Here is an 8,791-nt window from a genome sequence, read left to right as displayed (position 1 = left end):
TTCTTCTGCACCATCGCCTCCTCTGGTTCTCACGCGTAAGTTCTATGAGATTTTGCCATTGGAGGTAGTGCTTGTTTTTCTCGTGTTTGTGTTGAAATTGAGGCATATTTGTGGGTGTTGCAGATCTGAAGATCACTGGGTTTCTAGTGCCCCCTGACACACGAGAGTTAGCACACCAGCCGCTGACATAGTATGCACATGTTCATTGTTAACACCACTAAAATCCATCCAGCCACCATAGATTCTTTCAATGGATATTCATGGCTAATGCAAGATAAGAACTCTGGCATACATCCCTTAGCATAGTTTGATTAGAATCACCCTTTCAACAAAACTTGAATTTCCTCTTCCCAGGTGTATCCCTAATGAAAAGGTCTAACAAAAAAGCATGATCTTAAAAACTATGAAATCAGAACCTAGCACATTTCTCATCGAGCTTCAATGGGTCTTGGATCAAAACTATGTTGAATGTCACCATAGGGTCGAACCAAAAGAAGGGTACTGATATATTCTGCAATCTATATGTGACTCCCTTCAATTAGGAGAACATCTTTCCATGCTTCATAAAACATCCAAGAAAGGCCAGATGCCAGCACAACTTTGAGGCAACTTGCACTCCAACCCCTGTAACGTCCTTTCAATCCTTCCTCCTCAACGATTGTTTTAATAATGTTAATCATGTTTGTTGGCTGCTTGCCTTTTATCATGCCAACCATGAGTCTTTCACGAGCTACTTCTAGTGGAAAGCTTAATGCACTGGATGTAAGCCCTGACCATATAGAAAAAATAAGTCAGGACCAAGTGGTTTACAATAAATTAATGAACTTCATAATAATAACTGATGAAATCTTATGTGGATTAATAATTAACTACTTTGTTTTATTCCGTTTAAAGTAGGCATAAGCTACAAAGCGAATCCACCTCCAAAGGCTCCAATAAGAAGTGCTTCTACTCGGTCCAAGGACTTCTTGTTGCATGATCCGCAATATGCTCTCTTTGTTGACTCATATACAAAATAATAAGATGTACTGTAGGGAACCATACCAATTATAGTGGGTACAAGGCTTGCATATAAAGCTCCTGGACCTTCTTCCTATGATATTTTCCTTAGAGCGTGCCTGATGCTATGATACACTCTAGGATGCACAGTGAAACAATCCTGATTTGCAACATAAGAAAGAAATTACCTTTACTGAGTTGACTCACAGATTGCCAAAGAAATTCCTGCTTGAGTATGCAATATATCTAGAAATGTGACTTGGATCCTTAGTAGAATATCTATTTCAGCACCTTTCTAGAAGGTTGTATAAAAACATTACTAGTTACAGAAGCAAAAAAACTACCTTCAAGACCTATAAAGGATAGCAAGACAATGTGCCAGCAATACCTACAGCAGCACCACTTATAACAACTAGGGAAATCCGGGATACTGGCAAATCTAGAGTCCGCCCAACAATTTGAACTCGGGGACATCCATTCTTCTCCCAGTGGTCTTGGACAGATGTTAAAAATCGTTTTGTAGATTCAAATGTGCAAAGCTCAATTGCTTGGGTAGGAACTATCCGAAGTAGATTAATGCCATTTCCAGCCCAAAGCCCTTTCCAGACTTGTTCTTTCATCACCTCTTTAAAACTCCCAACAATGTTCTTTGAACCAACACCTACAATCATCCTTGTCCTGGAGGAGACATTTGCAAAATACATTGGATTCCTTTTCCATCAAGAATAATGGCTTGAGCCAACAACATAAAAAACATAACTGAAACCAAGTTCATATGATACTGAAATTTCTAGTTCATATTTCAGAGACAGGACAATAGCTTTCTCTAGCTCATCTATCTCTTCTTCAGATAATGAAACATGCATACCTCTGAATTATTCGGTAAGAAACAACCAGATGGTTTAGAAAGGTAATTCAGAGATAAGTAATTGAACACATAAGACAAATTTTGAAAGACCTAATTGGCTATATTTATAAAAAGAAAAAAAGCTATTGCACATCCATGTTGTATTCCATAAGAAAGGTGGTACTTATATAACCCTTAGAATTCTTCGAGGGGACAGCTGAGCTTTCAGTCCTGCAAATGATGAATACACTAAAAAAATCCTCACTTAGTATCGTCCCTGGACCCAGTCCTCCTCTATCCATTAAAGAACCCCAACACTTGAGAATTTAATTATTCTCATTTTCTTTGTCTAATGTTAAGGTCAGATTGGGCTTTATCAGGCCAGTGAAAGTAGGGTCACAATCAGGGTTTTCAGGGTTTTATTCTCTTTAAGTGACATGTTAGGGTTTTATTCTCTTAAGTAACATGTTTGCAACTTTGCCCCTTGTGGGCCAATGCACCTCCACAAAGAGGGCATTCAAATAACAGAAGCCATCATGTGTTCCACCTTTTGATAGGTGGTAGATACTCAACAGATTAAAGTCTGAAAGAAGAATTGTAAAGTCATTCTCTTACATTTGAGTGTAGTACCCTTTTGAAGCATAACACTCCTGAAAAATCAATATAAAAGCATTTCTCTAGATAGAATGCATCAAGAATTCGGAGGACATAAGCATCTAGTTCTTCAGCAAGATTGATTATTTTCTTGTGAATGGGTTGAATGTTCGCAGACATAATCATTTAACTGAAAGAGGAGGAAATATTTATGTGGAGCCAAATCTCATCACAAGGATATGTCACTATAGTAAGGATAAAGTATCCTATTAAACACCCACTTAGACCAATTTGGCCTGTTGGACATGTGTTAAACCCCTTTGTTGATGGATGGAAACCAATTCCACATAGTCAAACACCATCCCTCACACATAGACACAGAAAAACTTTATACCTGCTAGGATTTATAATTTGGGATGTTTACATGGCAGCGTCCTGTCCCAACCACTAAGCCAACTAGTCAAACAAAAGATTCAGAGACAAACTCCAGTAATATAGCAAGTGTCAGTGAGATTGAATATCAAGGTTGAGAATCTGTAGAAAAGCCCACAAAAGAATAGGCTGAATAGATTGGCAATCGATCCTACACAGGCATATTCAAAACACACTGAACAACCCTAATCAACTGAACAAAGGCACTAAAGCAGGATACTGCGCTCTCGAATAATATATATGTTCCAGAACTGACTCGAGTAGCAAAAACTGATTGCTTTCACTAGTGAGCCAACTTAACCATTCTGCATCCTGGGGAGACGCAAAGCCTATGGGCTTTCATACCAATCGGAATGAATAAGAGACAAAAGGCTTTATAAATTTCAGGAAGCCCAAGACCTAAAAAACAGTAAGAACAGGAAGAAAAAAATGTCTGGAACTGAACCCTCCTCCCATCACCCCCAACCCCCAAATGGATACTAAGAATAATAGATATTGAAAAAAAAAAAGAAAAGAGTTTTTCTTTCCATTTTGCCCATTACTAAGCAGTAACTTCCAGTGGGATCTTGGACTTTATAGAGTAAGAACCATGCTGTCTGCATAATGCAACTTGAAATTTCCAATAAAAAGATTTAAAACATTTCATCTTGTCTCTAAATAAAATGAAGAATGAATGAAGAAAAGTTACCGGATAGATTCCAAAGGACCCACTGCAGTTTTAGCCATGGCCCCGGACAAAGCTCCACTGGTAAACTCTCTAAATGGTCTGCCCTTGAATAAAGTCTACATGCATATCAATATTAATAGGTGAGAGAAATTGGGATTCCCATATCAATATAAAGAGACAGAGCAGTCGAAGGGTCAGCATTTTCTTCAAGTAAAATTTACTGTGGTGGGTTTAGTATGAAATTCTCTCTACTCGGTTCAGTAAATAATACTTAAATAATTGGGATTGAAATTTGAAATTGAGGATCTCCAATGTCCTACTCTGGAGTCTGTACCAAGGGTAGAAAAGCATACTTACTTGGAATGCTTTGTGCAGATCAAGAGCCTGAAAATTTTCTATGCTGGGTAGTTTGTCTAACTTTGCCTCCTTACTTTTCATAATTAAGGGATCCATGGTGCTCAGAGCCAACAACTCTATGACTTGAAGTTATGGGATTTTCACAGCCCACCTCAAGTATGGACTGTTAATCTCAGAAACCCAAATGCCATAGAGGAGACCCACAATACCCATTGCCCGCCTGCATGGTGCCAATAATCCTTTTTAGGTTTCAGAACAAATCCATGAAAATAGTTTGTTGGATCAATTTTGATTATGGAGAACGATGCTATATAGAAGTTAGCCCACCTATACGTAATACTTTCGGTAATTACGGCGTTTCCTCTGAAATCTATCCCCCTTTTTTCCTACCTATCATCCTTGGAAACTGTACGATTAGATGTTAGATGATTACAAAGACTTGAACCGTCGATCCTTGTGATGCTCTGTGTTTCCCTCGCTGCGAAGGAAAGAATCATTCAGGTAAGGGTGGGTGCGGGGTTAACACCATTTCTCCTCCATTAATCCCGACATATTGACAGTCGAAAATGGTCCATTTCAGGTTTAACGAGCAAGCCCAGGATGGCTGCTCAAGATGTCGAGATGAAGGACTCAATAGCCGCGGTCTCCAATTCTTCTGCGCCATCGCCTCCTCCGGTTCTCACGCGTAAGTTCTATGAGATTTTGCCATTGCAAGTAGTGCCTGTTTTGCCCATGTTCATGTTCAAATTGAGGCATGTTTGTGGGTGTTGCAGATCTAAAGATTACTGGGCTTCTAGTGCCCGCCGACACACGAGAGTTAGCATTGCTAATCTACTCTAGAAAATCAGCGACAAGGCACAGATTTTGGGCTTCATCACACCCATCGCCATCGCTGGGAGCTAAGGCTACTTACAGCATGGTGATTATTTCATGCCTTCAATGATTCCGGGCTGTAAATTGTGATTTGGTGATTCTGCTTTAGATTTGGTGTGTCTTTTGCAATTGTTTTTTTAAGGTTTTAGGCTTGGGGATCTAGGTGGGTGTTGGTTATTTAGCGATTTGCTTTATGGGTTTCTGTTATCGTGAATGTTTGGCCGGGTTTCATATTGATTGCCTCATGATTTTCTACGTTTCTATGAACTTTTAGTGCTTATGTGTTGATTTTCATGGGTTGTTGCCTTGCGGATGCCTGCGATCTTGTTTGCTCAGTGGTGTTTTTGGTTGATTTTCTATCTGGGTGCCTCTGTTTCATGGTTGCCATGGAATTTATCCCTAACGGTGAAATACCCACATAACATGCCTATTTGGAGCTGATCTCACGTGTCCTGTTGCCAGTTTTGTGCCTTGGCTTTCTGTTTCATCTACACGCTCTAATTTTTGTGTCCATGATCTGTGCTTCAGGGGGTTTTACAGAGCTGATCTTTATTGCTGTAAATAGTTGTGTGAGAACCTATGGATCAAAGTTGTAGAAATCAAATCAGACCCATGTGTAGATAGTACTATATTGCTGCCTCAGAGAGCAGGCAAAAACCATTGCAAGGAATCTGATAGAGATTTTGATAAAATCCATAGACCAGCTTATTTGACCCTTGAGGCAAATGACTTTTCCCCCACAGAGATTCCGAAGTGGTTCTTCTGTGATATCCCAATCCAATTTTGTTCCTTGACATTTTCTTGTTTTTCTAGCGTCACTTTAGGTGTTTTAGGCGTAGATTTTCATCTGGGATTCGGTCACAAGACATCAATCAGATCCATATAGGATTAGAATGTCTTCACTGGTTTGTTTTCCATGGATCTCTGGCAATGAGCTCTCTTAAGATGGTTTTTTGTTTTTTCTTTTGTGAAGAAGCTCAGGGATCAAATTGACTCCATATTTATTACGCATCTGCATTCTCACCATGGCCTAAGGTCTAGACTGGTTGCTAACAGATTTGAGATCTTATGCATGTATGGTCTTAAGCACAGTTCTAGACCAGACTAAATTTCCCAGTATTTTCCAGGCTATTGCACGGCTATATTTTGGGTGTCTGTTAGCTTTGTTCTGTTGTTTTCTCTTTTTTTATATTGGCATAATAAAATTTTCTTTGTTGGGTTTCTGAATTTGGAAAAATTATATAGGTTGTGAAACCAGTTCAATTTATTTGAGATGCAGGTTCCCGAATGGTTTTATAAGGTCACCAAGCCTGGTAATACCTCAGCTCATGATTCTGAGACTTAACTTCTTTCCTTTCCTCCATCTTTCAAGCAGTAACCCTGTCATGATTTTTCTATTGCAGCAGCGGGGAGGTTTGCTTATTATTTTTGTCTTCACCATTAGAAATGCGGGTTTATCGCAGTTTGGAGGTGATTGGGAGTTGATCTCATGTGTCCTGTTGTAGGTTTTGTGCCTTGGCTTTCTGTTTCATCTACATGCTCTGATTTTTGTGTCTATGATCTGTGCTTCAGGAGGTTTTCCAGAGCTGATCTTTATTGTTGTAAATATCTGAGCAAGAACCTATGGATCAGAGTTGTAGAAATCATATCAGATTCATGCCTACCCATGCCAGTATAGCAAGTGTGAGCTTATGCTATTTTTGATGCCCCATTGAGTTGTAATAGAGCTAGATATTTGAAGTGAACTAGCCTCGTGCATTTTATGATAAGAGGCTTGCACAGGAGGTTAATGGTGATGCCCTTGGAGAGGTATGGGTTGACTTATCATTTTGTTATTATTGCGATTAATATATCTTTATCCTTCTGTAACTGTCTCATGTTTGGGAAAGTTTGTAACTAGTAATATGTTGTGCCATCACCTTCCAGGAGTTCAAGGGATATGTCTTCAAAATTATGGGAGGATGTGATAAGCAGGGTTTTCCAATGAAACAAGGAGTTCTTACTCCAGGTCGTGTATGCCTGTTATTGCACAGAGGTAAAATATTAATCTTCAGAGTTGTATTCTTGTATGATATGTTATCGTATAGTTCATACCAGCAATTTAGTAGATTATTCGGATCAATATTTATTATCTTTCTCCGGGCACCCCCTGCTTTAGTGGGTATGGAAGGCGTAATGGTGAGAGGAGACAAATTTCTGTTAGGGGATGCATTGTTAGCCCTGATCTTTCCGTCTTGAACCTGGTCATTGTTAATTAGGGTAACTACTGAATCTGTTTATTTCATTGATGTGGATATGTTGCAATTCTTGATCCCCTATATTACTTGCATGAATTTGTGGACCTTCTATTTGTAGGAGAAAATGATCTTCCGGGTCTGATGGACACTGAAAAACCAAGGATGCAGGGACCTTAAAGGGCATCCAAAATCTGAAAATTGTTCAATCTTTCCAAAGAGGATGATGTTAGGAAATATTTCGACACATACCGTCGAACTTTTCATTCTAAATCAGGTCTACAATCGTACCTTATGTTAGCGTTAATTTGTACAATTTTTTTTTGTTGGGAACATCACCTATATTGAATAAGTGCATCTTAATAGCAGTAAGTATGATGTCACCTAAGAAATCATTTTCTCTTATTTTTCTATTTTTCAGGTAAGACACGGAGAAAAGCTCCAAAGATTCAGAGGCTTGTAACACCATTGACTCTGCAAAGGAAGCGTACTAGAATTACAGAAAAGAAAAAGAGAATTGCTAAGGCCAAGAGTGAGGTTGCTGAATATCAAAAGCTCCTTGCTTCAAGGTTGAAGGAGCAGCGTGATTGCAGGAGTGAGAGTTAGGCAAAAAAGAGTGAATCCCGTGTTTCAATTGGATAAAAACCATCACTTGCTTAGTATTATGTGCTTTTATCTATTTATGTGAGGTGAACTCCCTTGCTTTGCATGACATTGTACTGAGTGTAATTTTAAAATTGGCAAGCAATGATTTTCTTATTGAGTATTGTTTGAGAATATATAGTCTTAGTATACTTTGATGAAGGCTCAGACTGCAGGATTTTGAATATATGTTAGCAACTGTAATTCAAAAGCATTTTTGGCAACTTTGGACAAAAGAAAAGTACTTTTTTATTTTTATTTTTAAATTCAAGTGTTTTTATTTATTGATTCTAGTTCTTGCTATGGCTGGAACAGGTAGGGTTATATATCTTGTATCTTTTCCCTGATTTTACTTTTGGATTGCAGCCCTTATGATATGTATGGTGCACACCCACTGCCTTTATTCTCCTCAAAATACATCATGATAATTATTTTCTATAGTTTCGCATTGTGTGATGTTTTTATTATAAATTGAGTCCAGCACAAGCTATATTGGTAATTTGGCCAAGTTGATTATTTTTGGTACCCTTTGATCTGAGGTCAAAATCAGGTAGTGGTAATGTTCCCCAAAATATTTTCTTATATACCTAGTTTAATTGCAGAAAGCAACAAGTACTTATTAACCATACATCCTGGCTTGTAATTTGAAAGCACAACTCTGAAATTAAAACACAATTTATGTTTTTTTAATGTATTTGTGAAATTTATTTGCTATTGTGGCAGCACTTGCCCATATTATACTCTTCAATGGAAGGTGAGCTTTATCGTAACCTTTTATCTGTTTTCCCACACGTTATATACTTCTTTCTCCCAATTGAACTATCCATTTCCCCATAAAATCCCTATGAATAGGGGCAACAAAATGAATTTTGTACTCACCAGAAAACCATGATTGAAGGTCTATATTCATACCATATCATAACATACATAGAAATTAAAGTCAACTTACACTTTTGATATATTGAAGGGTCAGAGTGAGTTGAGATTGATGGTGAAAATTCATATTAGGTTGTAACTTGTAAAATTTTTAACCATAAGTTACATTCCAGTGAATCTAACAACGAATATCAATAATGGTGTTTGAATTTTTAAATGGGTGGAGTTAATAGAATTATAACAAGTGGGTTCCACCCAATATTCCCACTA

At 38.1% G+C, this 8,791-nt stretch overlaps 2 pseudogenes; one reads left to right on the top strand and one right to left on the bottom strand.

Annotated features, from left to right (window-relative positions):
- Nucleotides 1-518: 518 nt before the first annotated feature.
- LOC149235990 (putative mitochondrial adenine nucleotide transporter BTL1) lies at nucleotides 519-4,109 on the bottom strand (annotated as a pseudogene).
- A 387-nt stretch (nucleotides 4,110-4,496) lies between these two features.
- Nucleotides 4,497-7,645, top strand: LOC149235989 (small ribosomal subunit protein eS6-like; annotated as a pseudogene).
- The last annotated feature ends 1,146 nt before the right edge of the window (nucleotides 7,646-8,791 follow it).

This window comes from Pinus tabuliformis, chromosome 8 (assembly GCF_031772625.1).
Source record: "Pinus tabuliformis cultivar Carrire ecotype Pingquan chromosome 8, CPIR1, whole genome shotgun sequence".
Classification (NCBI taxonomy): Eukaryota; Viridiplantae; Streptophyta; class Pinopsida; order Pinales; family Pinaceae; genus Pinus; species Pinus tabuliformis.
This window is presented reverse-complemented; position numbering and strand designations above follow the sequence as displayed.